We start from the raw sequence: 17,205 nt of genomic DNA, 5'->3' as shown, positions 1-17,205 counted from the left end.
TAATACATATATTCTATTATTTATTTTTAAACTTTAATTAAATGGATTAAATGTTTTGTACGTTATGTTTGGTCTGTCAAATGTTTTCCAGAAAATTAAAAGACACCTTGAAAAAGACATATGACCAATGATTTATATTTAAAACAAGGTTGACAACATCCACTATAAGCGAAGCACATTAAAAGCATTTATGGACAATCGGATAAAGTGTATTTCAGAGCAACTGCTCAGAGGCCTTTTAAATAAATATAGGAACAGAAATAAAAAAGATAACAGAAAACATAAAATAAATGATAGAAAATCACGAAACCTTTAATATATAGGTATGTAATTGTCTCTTGTAGTATGACCTACAGACCGACGCACCAAGTAAGCTGTATACTAGATGCTCTTTGGTAAGGGTCATCTTTACATAAAGAGAGGTTCTAGGACAAACGTAGGAGTCCCAAACGTCGGGGTGGAAAAACGTTTGTATGGACAATCACAGAAGTCCCAAACGTCGGAGTAGACAAACGCAAGATTTTTTAAAATAATTTTAATAGCAACAGAGAAATTTACCTTTTCCCCATAGCGTTACGGTCTGGTAGACTGCCTGACTGGAGGACTGATAGAAGGATGGTCAAACAGCCAGACAAAGTGAACTAAATAGTAGCTTCACTACTAATAAAACGTGGGACAAATAAATAAAAGATTAAACACAATATTACAGCCAACCGTCGATCATATTTAGTTAGATAGATAGATCATATTTACATGTAATTAATATGCACATAGAGATGCCTACAAAGTAATTTAAATTTTGACATAATGAATACAATATTATTATTATTATTTACATTACAAAGTAAGTCCAGCATAGGTATTTCATTGTGAGAGATACGTTGATATGTAGGTAGAGGTTTCAAATAGTATAAGAACATGTTAAAGATATAGTTAATTTGTTTGGATCTACTGCAGTTCACGGTAAAATATTGCTGGTAACGAATATTGCCAAAAATCTATGAATTTTAAAGGCTGCTAGCTACCAAACGGCTGAACGTACAGATCATACCCGCACACCATTTTAAGCGGTATAAGGAGGCCTACAAATAATCTGGAATAGCCAAGATCCAATGATGCACAGGGAAAGCTTCACTGAAGAAAAAACGCGTAAAATAGGCCTTTTTCACGCATTTCTCTGCACTGCGAGATAATTATGCATTATTGATTTATGGCTATTCCAGATTATTTGTAGGCCTTCTTATGCTGCTTAAAACAGTGTGCGGGCATGATCTGTACTGTCAGCCGTTTGGCAGCTAGCAGCCTTTAAAATTTATAGATTTTTGCCAATATTCGTAACCAGCAATATTTTACCGTGAACTGCAGTAGATCCATTTGTTTTAATAACATTAGGTTTAGAATATGATCATACTTAGCAGACAACCAATCTTTTTATTGCACTCTACACTATATTAACTATGAATCGAATGGAAATGCGTTGTGCCATTGTATAACCACGGGTATTATGAAAACTCTAATAATTGATGTCAAACGTTTGATATAGCAGCAGTGTATTTTCCAAACGTAACAACAAGCGGGTACGAAACCATTTATATAAATATAATTTTTAAAAATGTTTACTTTTGTTTTAGTTACTTTGGAATTATTTAAATATACAAGGGTCAGTTAGTTTACCCTAGGGAATCTAAAGGGATGAGACAATGGGCGGTAAATTGCTGTACCTATACTCTTAATTATGATTAACAAATGTTAAAGTTAATGGTGGAAACGTTTGTTACAGCCAATCAATATTACCCAAAGTACCCAAAGTTTAAGCCATCGATTAAGCGAATGTGTTTTTCAAATTTTGGGTACCATTTCATTTCCCTTTCCTACCTGGTTAATGTTATCCTATATATGTAGTATGTATGAGGAAAATGCTTAACGTGGTCATTCTTTGACTCTTTAAATTCGTACAGCATTATTGTTGTTTAAAATAAAATTATCGTTACCTACAGACAGAGTGAGGGAAACTAAACTTAAGATACATTCGATGAACGTAAATTAGAAAAAAAAACTTTTTAAAGTGCTTTCTATAGCTAGGAACTTTGGGACCTTTTTTAAAAATATTTAAATTCCCGAAGATAGAGGGCCATTGGGCTGTTTTGACACTAGTCCCCAATGTTTTATAATAACTTTTTACGTATTCGTTGGCTTAACAACTTTATTTTATTATTAACTACTTTTATTAAATTTTGATTGGTTGGTTCATTAAGTTGATTGACCAAACGTTTCAGCCACTAATTGTTGTCTACAAAAGGGGTAATTTGTATGTGTATTATCATTGGGGATGTACATCAATTTATCGGCCAATGTCTTATACTTGCTTAGACCCCTGCTTGAATTAGACCATAGCGTTTATATAAGAAAAGTTGTTGTGTATGAACCCGTTTTAATTGTATCCATAATAAACAATAGGTAAATAGGTATACAATTATTGCATAATTAAGTTATTGATGGGCTTCTATCTATACACCGTCTAATTTATAAGAGCAGTACAATGGATATATTATTTCTTGTATATTACACCAGATTATCATGTGCTTTTATAAAGTGAAACTTGTATATTCGGAGCATCCAATAAAAAACAACAGATTTGAAAAAAATAGGTTTCTGTACTTATGCAAATCGAGGTTTCGTTGACCTTTTAGTTTTTTAATAGGAAGGTTTCGCGATTTTATCAATTAAAGGTTAATAATTAGAAAAGGATAGAAAAAAAGGAAGAGATATAGTGAAAGAAAGGGAGACAGAGGGAGACAGATAGAGAGACGGAGAGAGAGAGAGATAAGGAGATCGAGTATAAAGGAGAGAGAGAGAGAGAGAGAGAGAGAGAGAGAGAGAGAGAGAGAGAGAGAGAGAGAGAAGAAAGAGAGAGAGAGAGAGAGAGAGAGAAGGAGAGAGAGGGAGAGAAAAGAAAAGAAATGAGAGAATTTCGTAATTATATGTAACTTATTTAATTTATAATAGTTTATGTACTACAATTTTGGAAACTTTTTTTGTAGCTTATTATTTTTAATTGAAACGAAATCAGCTTTATATTTTTTTTTCGCTGCAATGAACATATTTTTCTTAGTGATGGGATCCCTACCCATCCTAGGAATGAGTTATGATGTTAGAAATGTGTGGGAAGAACAGAAAAGAATTTGCAAAAATAAATTCGTAATTTACCTCGAAACACCAAGTGCAGCTTTAATAAACCCCAATTTAATTAAATATGAAAATATTGGGCATGGGTCTTAGAGTGAAAAAAAATGTCCCCTATTCCTTGTCAAAAAATAATGGCAAAATAATCTATCAATTTTTTATTTCAACGAGCTTATGGCAAATGAAATTAAATAAAGAAAAGTGGCCATGCCTGATCTAATATCGACATACGTGGATATTACGACATGGGAAAATTGTCGACAATTTAGATTGCTCTTATGGACATCATTTATTGGTCGGTTCGTTCATCCAGTAATAGGAGAGGGAAATCTTTATTTTAGCAGCTACGATTTTCACTTGATAAGAGAACATGAAAAGTAGGTTTAACTTCCAAGTAATTATATATCCATTGTTATCACACAAATGGCAAAATAGAAGATTATTTATGTCAACTTTATGACTCTTTTATAACCCTCACCAACCCTTCTTTTATTCAAAAAAAAATAACCCTTGGGGTAAGGGTGACGGGGTCAATCGCGGTCCACAAACGATTGAAGGATTTATACCTAGAAATTTTGCACAAAATTGGTTGTGCTAAAAAGTGGTGATGGTTCAACTTTTTGCAACAATAATATAGTGGTAATATCTCAATCGTTTCAGTTCGGCACAAAATTTACCCCCTCTCTACTTAATTTCATATTTTTTTTTACAAACGCTACGCACGTTTAATCATCCGTCCATCAAATATCTACACTTTTTTCACTATTTACTATTTAGGGCATATGATAAACGTAGAATCTATCATGCATAACACTTTATAGTTCGTTTTTCATAAAAACAACGTTAGCTTTTATTTCTTTGCTTCTTTTTGACAATAATTTAAAGAAATGGGGAAATAGATATAATATATATTTCTCCCAATTTTGTTAAATTCTGCCCATGGCTGCTTATATGTTATAGTTTAGCGGAGGGAAGGGGGCGTAAAAAATAATAATATTACTCGTATGGAAAATACAAGACATAAACCATATTCTAAATTGACCAATTTTAAGGCATTTTTGAATTCTAGACTTTGACTAGACTTTACGCTGGATGTAATGTCATTTTGTAAGAAGTGTAATAGTTTTAAAACTTGTTAACCAGAGTTGAAAATCTGTTGTGTTAATATGATATTTAAAAACCTTGGACCTCGACCCTAGAATTCATGAGACCTCATAGCACAATTCCATTTTTGTAAATCTTTTGTTATTATCAGATTTTTTGTCTACATTGATAGCTGACGTCTTACAAATTTTATACCTCATCTACTTTTTACGTAATTTGCATAACTTATCATGCATATACATAATTGGATTTGAGAAAAGAAGGAGAATCAAGAAAGTTTAGAAAGTATAACTAAACACAAACACACAAATAAAGACTATTTATGTAATGTAAGAAAAAATACTAAAAAAAAACAATGACAGAAAGGAAAAAAAATAGTGGGATGAATATAAATTTTGATCATCTAATGTAAAAGGCAAAAAATGCAACGAAAAAATATAAATGGATGGCTTGACCAGAAAAGGTTTAGAATAATTCAAAAAAATTTTACATTTGAATTTTTTTTCCGATTGTTTTCTTGGAAGCTGTCTGGCACTTACCTAAAGCTGTTTCTATATTTATACATTGTAAAAAATTCAATTCTATATGACCAGACACTTCTCAGCCAATTTCTGTGCACGCCAGGGATAAACAAATTAATAAATAAACTATGAAAAATATATTTTTGAGGTAGGGTATCAAAAAGTTATTAATCAATTCGACTTCAGATCAAAACTATTTCTGATTTCTTAAAACTGTCTCAAAACATAAAGCTGAGTTATCTAAAGAAACAAAGCAAAATTGAGCGATTATTTTGCTCAAATTTCAAAACTATGGGACTTTTCAACAACCATTCGACCACACATCACTCCAATCCTTAAATTTACAGGGCCTCATCCTCCTAAGAGGGTGTTCTCATTCTTAACTAACATAAACTAGTAAAACATTTATATTATGGTTTACAATTAGGATATAGGGGGAAAGGTATGTTCCATTGGTAATTTATGGGGAAGCTTTTTATAATGCCCATAAAAATGACTTTATAGTGACCTACCATTGGTCAATTAAAATGTATACTGGCCTACCATTGGTAATTTAGTCTGTGTATTGGCATATCATTGGTCATTTGTATAGTATGACGCCATTTTTTATAAAAATTACAAACAGCTTCATTTAAGGGTAATTGTTATAGTTCTTATTTCATTCCAATTTGTAGAAACAAATTTTAAAAAAACTGTTTAATAGATTTACCGATCTTTTTACCCCTATTGCACATGAAGTTAAAGATTTCAATTGTTTTTAATTATCTTCCCACAGTATTACAAAGCACAAAAACAATGACCAAAGGCAAATTATGTCTAAACAAGAACAATTTTGCTCAATAGTTTTTTGTAAATCAATCAAAATTTCAAAAATTGCAATCGACAGTTTTATTTAACCCTTACAGATCGGGGGGGGGGGGGGGCTCCAAGAGCCCCCCCCCCCTCTAGTTTTTTCAATCTCATTTTTTTTGTAGGTAAGATGGAGTGCTGTGACTTCATGACTTTTTAAGTTTAGTAATTATACGTCGGCAAGAGTTGATTTTTGTAGGATATCTGGTCTGTGTCGGTCGTGGTGTCCGGTCAAAGTCGGTTGGGTAGCACCAAAATTAGAAAAAAATTCTAAAAAAATCTTAATTTCTACATTATGACTTTTGTGTTTAAGGAGAAACCTAAAATTTTTTTGGTGAATACTTAGATATCAATGACCTTCTGAGAAAAAATGTGTTATGACCGTTTGACCGCTCCCTGACCGACTTTATGACCGATTTTTGTCCGGCTTTTACTACAGACATATATCATGAATATCGTGGCTTCTATTACAGCTAGAGTCCTATAATTTTTTTTGGTAAATCCTTGAGCAACATCAAACAGATAAAAATATTAATCGGCGCCGCCAACCGCCGTTTTACCGCCGTTTTACCGCCGTAACCGCCGAAAATGGCGGTTTCCGTTATTTGCCGTTTTTTGGCGATGATCAGAAAAAGTATTTTTTTTGTTATGAAAAATAAAAGTTCGTCCTAAAATTTGGTCATCCTAGCTGCAAAATTGGCCGCTCTACAGCTGTTTTAAAATTTAGCGGCTGGCCGCTAAAAAGCGGCTAAGGAGCGGCCTAGCTGCTATGACTAGCAAAAGTAATTTTCTCTAAAAATATACATGAACCAACAGAAAAAATTTTTACGTCTTTATCTGTAACAGGAGCCGAGATAGAGGGGGGGGCTCTTGGAGCCCCCCCCCCCCCCCCCCCCGATCTATTAAGGTGGGAATTGGGGCCCGAGCTGTAAGGGTTAATAATACACATAACAGCAACCGTGGATACCAAACCTGAATTATTGGACATAATAAAGACAGGGAAGGAGGAGACATTGGACTTTTAATATACCACACTAAATTTCTTACGAACGCTATCTAATTCACTGACTTAAAACTTTGGACATATTTATCGGCTGATTGGTTGGATTAAACTAACAATGTCTTAGTCATACAACCAATAATCTAATATACAGACGGGGTATTTTTTTAGATGTATACATATACATTTTTCATCCACTGTATAACCTCTGAGAATCCCTGCAAAAAGGGCAATTTAAAGACAGAATAACATTAAATTAGAATTAAAGATAATTACAAATACAAAGAAGAAAAAAAAACATTTATAGAAAAGCTACGTAACTCAAAAAGAAGTATGTCAGAGGCCTTTTTCCGCTCCCACGTCTGATATATAGAATGTAAATTATAGCAAGGCCCTTGTGTAGTAAAAATACCCTTTGTAATAACAACACTAGAATTAAATGCAAAATGGGCCTCAAAAACATAGTTTTTGAAAGTTGGTCAGAAAAAGAAATATATTTTCTTAAAATATCTATTTTTAAAATCAAATCAAGCTAATGTTAGTCTGTACTTTTTAGGGAGGAATTGTAACAATCCTATCTTAATGTAATTATCTATATATTAAGGTAAACCTGTGGAAAATATCCAACCCACACATTATTCTTATGGAAAATATGATGTATTTTAGGGCTGAAAAATAGCCATTGACAATTATAATAAAATTTGTGGATTTATTGTTTAAGCTGTTTACAAGATATACTGAATTTATAACTAAGAGACTGGAATGAAGGATAGTTTTACAAACTATTTTCCAGTATCTTTATCTCCATTATGTACTAAATTTTCTACAAAAAGGAGTGAATTCGTAATATATTACCTACTTTTTAAGTGAGTCACGCAACCTCAAAATTATATATTTTGTAATGGTTCACAAATTTTTAAATATTAGCTCATCTTGTAAGTATAATTTAGAAGTTATATGTTTGCCTGTCCATGTGTCATTAATAGAATTGCATTGCATTGTAGTTGTTATGCTCAATGTTAGACAACGAAATTTCTGCAATAGCATGTCGATATGTTGTCAGATATGGCACTTTATCAATGCCATTTAGTCGACATAGAAGTTAAATTTTGACATTTCTCAATATTTGACTCGTTAGATTTCAAATTTATCATTGTTTGAGAAACTGGCAAATAATATGATAAGCTTTTTATTTTGTTTTGTTTAGATGTTCAAGGCTTTGCCCCAAGAGGTTTGATCAAACTGATTTTTCGTAGGTATTTTAGATATAAAAGAAAAATTTAAAAAATAATTTTATTTGGGGGGGAGGGGGTTAGTCGACCCCACTATTTTATTTTTTTCATTCTTGGGGGGGGGGGGTTTTGGGTGTCCCAACCCCCAAGAAAATAGTTTTAAACCTTCCCGGGACCTATGAGAAGCTACCCTGTAAAAGGAGAACCCGATAGGTTCAGCGGTTAGCGAGATCCTTCGCTACAAACAAACAGACAGACATCGTTCTACTTTGTATTATAGATAGTCTATATTATTTAAATTTATTGTTACTAGATTTTCAATTTTTACTACATTACAGTTTACTGTTTTTTTGGCAGTTTTTACAAAATTTCGCTGTTATAAATTTTTTTGTGTTTTGTATGAATACAAGGACGTAAGAATCATTACAGCGTAGACTATAATATAAAAATACTTAAGAGCGCCACTCTGCCTAGCCACAACGTAATATTAAACCATTATAATACAATCTTATACAGATTTTTTAGTAAACCAAAATAATAGGTTATTATATGTTTCCTTAAATATGCTAAAATCTATTTTTTTAAAATTATAAATCTTCAAAACAGTTTATGCTGCTTTATTATTAAAGAATTAAGTTCATTAGTAGAACAACATTAAAACTATAACAAGCATGAAAATTCAATTTTTAGCGAGGTCAGTGAAATATTTCTCTTTAACATAGCAAAATAAAAGTTAATAAATCAGTGAGTTTTAGTGTTATTTATCGCATCGTATTACAGACAGCTTTCCTTGGATATTAAAGACACCCTGAAAAATTATAAGATTAATATTTATGGAAAATGTCTGTAATACGATGCTATACATGACTTTTCAGTATGGCTTAGACCGGTTCTAATCCAGTGGATTTTAATTGTTTTGGAAACCATACTGGAAACTTTTTCTCACTAGGTTTCAGAAGGTTATCTCATTTTTTTATAGAAGTTGAGTCAATAACATTTCCAATATAGCTTTACTGATTAACTGCTGGAAAAAAAAAATAATATGGTATGAAAAAAAACTCCTTTTTTTACTCATACCTCTACTGACAAAGTAATTTTAAGAGCTGTGATAGTTTTAGAAATTAACTACCTAATGACATTTTACCCAAATCTTTTGTTTTTAAGGTTGTTGTTGATAAAAATGGATGATGTTGGAATGAATGGGCCTTTTTTGCCTGTTTTTGTTGAGATAATGGTTTTACATGATTGATCACTATACGCAATCATGGTTAACATAGGGTTCTAACATTTTGTACATTTTCTGCCCCTGTCCACGCTGGATGCATTTTACTGACAAACAATTTCAAAATCGATTTATGATATTTATTGAAATGTTTTATAACACTCAACAGACAACCAACCCATTGATTGTTATTTGTAAATTCTGTGCATTAGGATATATAAGTTGGAAGGAATATTAATGTCAGGGGGAGATTTGAAATCTGCATCAAATTTTAAGGATTTTTTTTATAAAATTCGTTTTTTGTATAAATCTTTATCTAAAAGTGGAAATATAATTTAAGTTAATTAATTTTGACCAATAGGATAGGTGGATTAGAAACTACCTGCGCTCTAATTGGGTGAATGATGTACGACACTTAAAGGGCGAATATAGAATGAATATGATATGGGCTCAAAAAAACCGTGCCATTCCATAGATTATAAATAACTTAAAGATATTGACATATCCAATTGTATAAGTCTGTTTATAGCTTAAAACCTGTCAATCTGAAGACAATATTATGTAATTAGTGTGGTTCCCTAAGAACTCAAACACCCTAGCATCACACAAGGCTTCATGACAAGGTTGAATTAAAAAGCTTTCATTAAATGATAGTTGTAATAACGTGGAAACCAATTAATCAGGGGTAAATATACCCTCCTTCTACCTTTATAAAGTAACTTATTTAAAAGTTAAAAAAACATCAAATAATGTAAAAAGTAAAAAAAAATAATCAATAAAATTTTCTTGGAGGAAGAATGATTTCAAATCCCTGTTTTTTTGTGGCTGTGTGTGTGTGTGTTGAAAATGCGTACTTAAGGGTGTTTATATCATCCAGAATTAATCACTGATCTTTGTACAGAAAATAAACTTTAAGATGTATTATTTACCCTAATCAATGCTCCTGACACCCTTCTACGTAAATTATTTTTACGCTTTTTTAAAATTAAATAAAATAGTATATAATCTAAAATAAAAAACATTTAAATTATCATTTAAGATGCATGCTAATGTAATAGTCAATCAAACTTAAGCAAAATAGTCAAAAAAAAGTCTTGTAAAGGGCTAAAATAAACGATTTTGTCGGCAATCTGATTTATTATATGTTCAATTGAAACAGAAAATTGCAAAATCTACTTAAGGATTTTTTTGAATTTTTAAATTTGGCATAGATATTCTAAAAGTATGTAATGGCACCTTTGATATAAGCTCATATCATATCGAACCTATATTCGCCCTTTAACCCTTAACAGTCGGGCCCCTTGCCGCACCTTAATCAGTCGGGGGGGGGGGGGAGCGTTCAACGCCCCCCCATATTATCTCAGTTCCTATTAGAACTAGAGGGCTAAATTTTTTTGTACAAGTCCCCAGTGTTATGATGAATTTCCGACCTTAAGTAAGTCAAAGTCAATTTTCGCTTCCTTCACCCTTTTATTTAACAACCTTTGTCTTTAGGTCCTTTTTTACTTAAAAATTTCAAACAGCTGTAATTTTCTCATTTTTGAAGCTAGAAGAACAATTTTTTTGCAGAAAATGCTTATCTTTATGTAAATTTTATATTTGAAATGTCAAAATATAAATTTCAGCGGCCGCAGCTGTACTTGGCAGCTGCCAGCCGCCGCAGTCGGCGGTCGGCGGGAAAACGGCGGTGGATCTTTATGAAATTTTTTTACGTTATGTAGACATGTAAGAAAAGCTTAAGTTAAAAATTTGAAGTCTCTAAGTCAAAAATTGAGGCCACAGGAGCCTTTTAAAGATTTCTGGAGACCTGGAGGATCAGGACCTGCAGGATCATACCTGGAACCTGAAATTGACTTGAACACCTGTATTTCATATAAGGATGTCTACTAGAGGATATTTTAGTATTTTGGCAAGATAAAATACTTTGTTTAAGTCAAAAAAATATTTTTGCTCTTTACCTGGATGACCCTGCCAGGTTTGCTGGCATCCTGTGCCCGCCAGGATGGAGATATTAAAAAAATTCCAACTCTCAGTTATGTGTCATACCCAAACTTAAAAAGTCACGCAGTTTGGGCTCTTCATCTTTCACACACAGAAAATGAGATAGAAAAAACCGGATGGGGGGGCGTTCAACGCCCCCCCCCCCCCCTGACCGAAGCTTCTCCGATCAGAGCGCAGATAGTTTTCAATCCACCAATCACAGATGTCAAAATTAATTAACTTAAATTAGATAAAGAGTTATACAAAAAAAAAACGAATTTTATAAAAAAAATCCTTAAAATTTGATGCAGTTTTCAAATCTCCCCCTAACATTAAAATTCCTTCCAACTTAAATATCCTACTGTACATGGTAATGTTGCGCCTATTTAAGAACCAAGGCATTCCCTGTACTAATAAAATATTTAAATTTAACTCGTTTGATAAACATACAGTTGGTAACGTTCCTAGTATGATGCAGAGTGGTCCTCCAGACTTAATCCCGACATCTCCCCGAAAAAGAGTTACATGTTATTATTGCCATTTGTTGATCATTATGAACAATTTGTACTTTGCTTCCTCTCAATTTTTAACCTTCATAAGATTCCCAACCTAAAAATTGGGTTTTTAGAAAATACCACTACAAAAATAATGATAACAGAACAACAATGATTTAAGAATAATAGCTTATTATACCTTTTCATGTAATTTTAACCTAGAATCAGCTGGATTAAACTGTTGAAAGTAATAAATCATATTTTTTTATATATTCAAACCAAAGTAAGAAAAGTGTCATACTAAAGCACCTATGTTTGCATATTGCATAGTGGCAACATGCAAACTAAGGTATTTAGTAAAAACTATAAAATATTTAGACTTTTAACGCGCGAAATCTACGAGTTTGTAAAAACAATGCTCAGGTTTTCTTCTTTATAGATACTAATAATTATAGCCTAAATCCATGATTTATCTATCTATCCTACTAATTAGCCATCCATAGTCTATCTATCTATCTAACTACAGTCTTAATCAACCAGAGATTGGTAAATTAGCTAAAAAAAATATTAACAATTTTTGCAAATTAATTATTGCAGTTTATTTATCACGTAAACTATTTTATTTTTTCTTATTTGTACTATCAATTTTAAATAGAAATCCTCAAAGGGCAAACTTAAATAACCGTATATCCATGAAAATAGCCTAGATCCATGATTCTACAAGTTTATTGGCAAATAAAACCCAATCATTTGGGTTTCATATACATTTTTTGGATTACTTCATAATTTTGTAAAATTTTTGACGGTCTATTTTTTTTGTAACTGTAATTGTAATTTTGTGACCATCGTTAATGCTTTATTCCATGCAATGCAATCACACCTTAAAGGGTAAATTCAGCTATCTGAATTTTTTGTCTTAATATTATACTGTTATCCGTAAAAAAATTAAATCGTCAAATTTTTGTAAATAATTCTTACACTAACTGTATCAATGTACTTCACTGTCGCTGTTCATCTAAATTGTTTTAACTTGTTATTGCTGTACTACTTTTGACCTAATTCTCTTATATTGGTTTTCAGGGAGGTAAGTGACATAAGGACGTTCATTATTATGGAACCCAAAATTTTATAAATACATCATCTAATTAAACTTTTATTATATCTAGATTGGTTGGTTTAATCTAGCAGTGTCCAAATGGCTCAAAACTACAATTTACTTATGGGTTAATGTTGTTTATCATCGTTGGGGAAGTATATCACATATATGACTTATTAATTTAAGCATTTAATTTAGATACATTATTCCGCCATCAGTACATATGTCATTGTTAAAGAAGGTGTATTTGTGGTAGGGTGAAGCGTTTCAACCCTACAACGCGAGTTCGATTCAAAAGAGCCCCTAGCCTTAAGGATTCTATCAATAAAGTACTACAAGTAGTTACTGTTTGAAAGATATATTTGAACTGAATACACATACAACAAGTTAATAGCTTATATACAAAATAGATTACAAATGGGTTAGGTAGAGAAGGGGTGTAGAGGAGATGGGGAAGCCCCAGCCAGGTGAATAGTAGAGGGGTAGGCTCTGGTAGGGGGGTAAGGTAGACGTCCCCCGGAAAAGGGTAGGTTACTGGAACATGTAGAGGGGAGGGGCAACTCCCTCCCTTTATCAGCGTTGGATAAGTTGACCACTTTCTCTGATGATCAAACAATGGCAAAATGGGCTGGCTAGAATTGTGATAAGCCGTGGATTAACGTCTTGGTGTTAGCGGTAGACACGGAGCATAGCATACTCTATCCGTCTGTCTATCCGTCTGTCCGACTACAACATATTAACTTTTTTGCTTTTTATTTAAGATAGCTAGCTGGTGCTTTTAGTAAGTGGTAGATGTAAAATTTTTCATAGAATTCAGATATGCAATCGGTTTTTTTGTAGACCTCTTATTTTTTAAGTAATTTAACCCATTAGTGCCGAGCGCCACTTTTATGGGCCGATCGAGCTGAAAGTTTCAGGGAAGCTTTATAATGGTCAAAACGGAATTCGTATTTTTTTGTTTTGCTCTAGTGGCGTGCACAGGAAAGTTGCAAAAAAACCCGGTTCGGCTCGGCCATAAATACCAACCAGGCATTATTACCCGTTTTTGGTGCTTTCCCCCGGCGTTAAAACCCGGTTTTCCTGTAAAAACCCGGTTATTTTGACCAAAAATCGAAAAATGTAATTTTTGAACGCCAAAAGTGAGATGAACACTTTTTAGAACTTTGATACGATCCGTAATTGAAAACTACACAACCTCATGTAATCTATAGAGCTACAAGTATAATACAAAGCGATTTATTTCAAATTTAGTGTTTAGCCGGCGATTTCGGGTAAAAAAACCCTGTTTTGTTGTTGTTGTCAAAAAAGATCTATTAGTGAAACCGGGTAATAAAAATTTCAGACTCCAAATGGAAATGCCGAACTGGGCTTATATAGGGCGTTAAAAAAACGATAAAAAAATCATATAAAAAATAATAATTTAAATAAAACGAATTCACAAATAGATGTACTTGTCAATAAACTTTAGATTTAACGAAAAAAATCAGCAACTTTACTATAAAAACAAAAAAGTTAGATGGGGTATTTTGAATTTTCATGATTTTCAAACTTTGTTGATCTATACCGGCAAACGGAAGTAAGCAAAACTACCTGCTCCAGGGGGAAATGAAAGCCAGGGTAGTAGAGGGGGGATTCATACTGAGAATGATGCAATTATGAAGCCGAAAACCGGTTTTTTTTAGATTTTCTGGAACCGGGTTTTAAAACCCGGTTCGGCACTAATGGGTTAAGTTTTTTAAAAAAATAATTAAGTCGGTTTTAAGGTACTAAAACGCAACAAAATAAAAGAAGAAAATGGCCAGTATGAACAAAATAGTAAGATCTTTAATTTGACACCTTACTTTTAAAATTCTGTTGAGTAATTATTGAAAAAATAAATTTTTTAAACCTCGGTTTAATAAAAACTTTAAACCTAAATATTTTCTCAAACAGACATAAAAAAATATGGGTTCATATTTACCTTTAGAATCAGAAAAATATTACGAATCTATTCTAAGCAAAATTGAAAAAGTTTTATAAAACTATAATAAAAAAAATAAGTTTATTTTAAGAATCATAATTTTCAGCTTTAAAGGGTTGACTTGAACAAAACCTAAACAAATGTACATACACTGTAACAGATATTTTTTAAACACAAGAAACAATAATGCATTTCTAAATGCATTGTTTTGAAGTTTATAAACAGACTGAAGCATACTTGTTCATAATTTTCCATTCTTTACATGTTATGTAAGTATCACTATTTTTATTGTAGTATCTATTGTATATATTGTTTGAACATTATCCTTTTTTTTGTCAATTCTATTGGTTAAGTTTTGAGGTGAAGCTTCTTGATTCGTCAATTTTAGAGATTTTTGATTGGCTAGTTTAATAGTTACAATTAAGTGTTGCCTGTAAAAATATAATATTTTAGGCCATTTTTATTTTTTTAAGTTTTAACTTTTTTTCAATTTTGCTTAGAATGGATTTGTAATATTTTTCTGATTCTAAAGGTATATATGAACCCATGTTTTTATGTCTGTTTGAGAAAATGTTAAGGTTTAAAGTTTTTATTAAACCAAGGTTAAAAAAATAGATTTTTTCAATAATTACTCAACAGAATTTTAAAAGTAAGGTGTTAAATTAAAGATCTTAGTATTTTTGTTCATACTGGCCATTTTCTTCTTTTATTTTGTTGCGTTTTAGTGCCTTAAAACCGACTTAATTTTTTTTTTTAAAACTTAAATTACTTAAAAAATAAGAGGTCTACAAAAAAACCGATTGCATATCTGAATTCTATGAAAAATTTTACATCTACTACTTACTAAAAGCACCGGCTAGCTATCTTAAATAAAAAGCAAAAAAGTTAATACACCTTCTTTAGATATTTTCTAAATCTAGAAACAGGATACTTTTATTTCACTTTTGATATAAAGTAAAAGTTTTTTTAGGTCCTTGAATTTTTTTACTGAAATTTAAAACCCTAATGTCTACATACATATGATATGGGGGTATAAGGACAGGTAAATAAAGCTAAAATTAGATAGGGAAGTATTTTTTTTATTCAGTAATTCCTTTCAAAAAATCTGCAGTTCGTAGCTGCAAATGGGTTATTTCAAAGATCTAAAGTTGCTGTTTGATTATGAAGCGATTTCAATTATTCGATGTTTATGTTTACCTATTTTTCCCTGAAAAATGTCCTCTTAGTTCGTTTTGCTCTTTTTGAATGACAATAATTTTAACTGTACTTATTTTTAGTAGGGTTAGGTAAATCATAGTTTTATTAGTGAAGTATCCAAAGGTTTAGGGTTATCGCATAGTTGGATCACACTGTATAGGATCAAAAAATTTTAAAGTTGAATATTTGTTTGAGAGGTTCTATACAACTTATAAAGAGGATTTCTTATTTTTCTCCATATACCTATTAATTTATCCCAACCTTTTCATACACGTATGATTATGGTAGAATAAAAGAACCAACACATGACGAATATGTCGACCCAAAATGCTGAGATTGTACGCAAGTTTAATAAGTACAATGGCAAATAACCACAAAAAATACTACTTTCAAAAGTTGAATTAATATTTGGTTTTAAATATCTTTACTTTGTACATTTAGGTGTATTTTTCACCAATGATTTTGAAACTCGTTAATGTACTGTACAAACTAAGACCCTAAATGAGTCTATCATCAACATGACAAGTCTAGAGGGGAATGGGAAAAAGATTGGTCTGTTTTTAAAAAAAGCTTTAAAAATTAAATAAATTTTAGCAGGCCGGCTATTTGTCAGACTGCTCAGTTATAGCTGCAGGTTTTTTTTAAAACAAATTTTGTCTACTGCTGCAATCTAAACGGCTGCCTCTGTTCAAAATCTAGGTAAACTCTTAGGATAGCACCGCCGTTTTTAGTATTTAATTAGTTTATTCTTATACATACATTAAATTCCAATATTCCTACACACCTAATTACGGCACCATCCCAGTTGAGGAGTGAGATTCTACCCCATACGAAAAAATAAACCCCCCCCCCCCCGCCATCTGTCAAAATAAACCCCCCCCCCCCGGCATCATTTGATTTTGTACCCCATCTTAAATTTTGGTCCCTGTAATTTTCAATGTTTAAAACAAAGCTTGGTGGTAATAAACTATGAGTTATAGGGGTAAAATATTACATATGGGGTAAGTTTATAAAATATGGGGAACAAAAATCACACATGGAGGTCCAAAAATTAATATGGGGTCATTTTTTCATGATGGGGTAGCTTCAAGTGCTTGTATCTTGAGAACCGTAAGAGATAGAGGCCTAGTTGCTTGACTGTGGTAACTCAGATTTACATAAGAAAGCCATTTATGCACATGGGGTGTCAAAATTTGAGATGGGGTATTTTTTTCATGATGGGGTGTCAAAATTTGATATGGGGTATTTTTTTCATGATGGGGTAGGTTTGAGTGCTTATATCTGGTGAACCGTAAGAGATAGAGGCCTAGTTGCTTGACTGTGGTAACTCAGATTTACATAAGGAAGCCATTTATGCACATGGGGGA

The sequence above is a fragment of the Acartia tonsa genome, chromosome 5 (assembly GCF_053477335.1).
Source record: "Acartia tonsa isolate MP-2025a chromosome 5, ASM5347733v1, whole genome shotgun sequence".
NCBI classification, from domain to species: Eukaryota; Metazoa; Arthropoda; class Copepoda; order Calanoida; family Acartiidae; genus Acartia; species Acartia tonsa.
The sequence above is the reverse complement of the archived record's forward strand: the minus strand, read 5'-3'. Positions refer to the sequence as shown.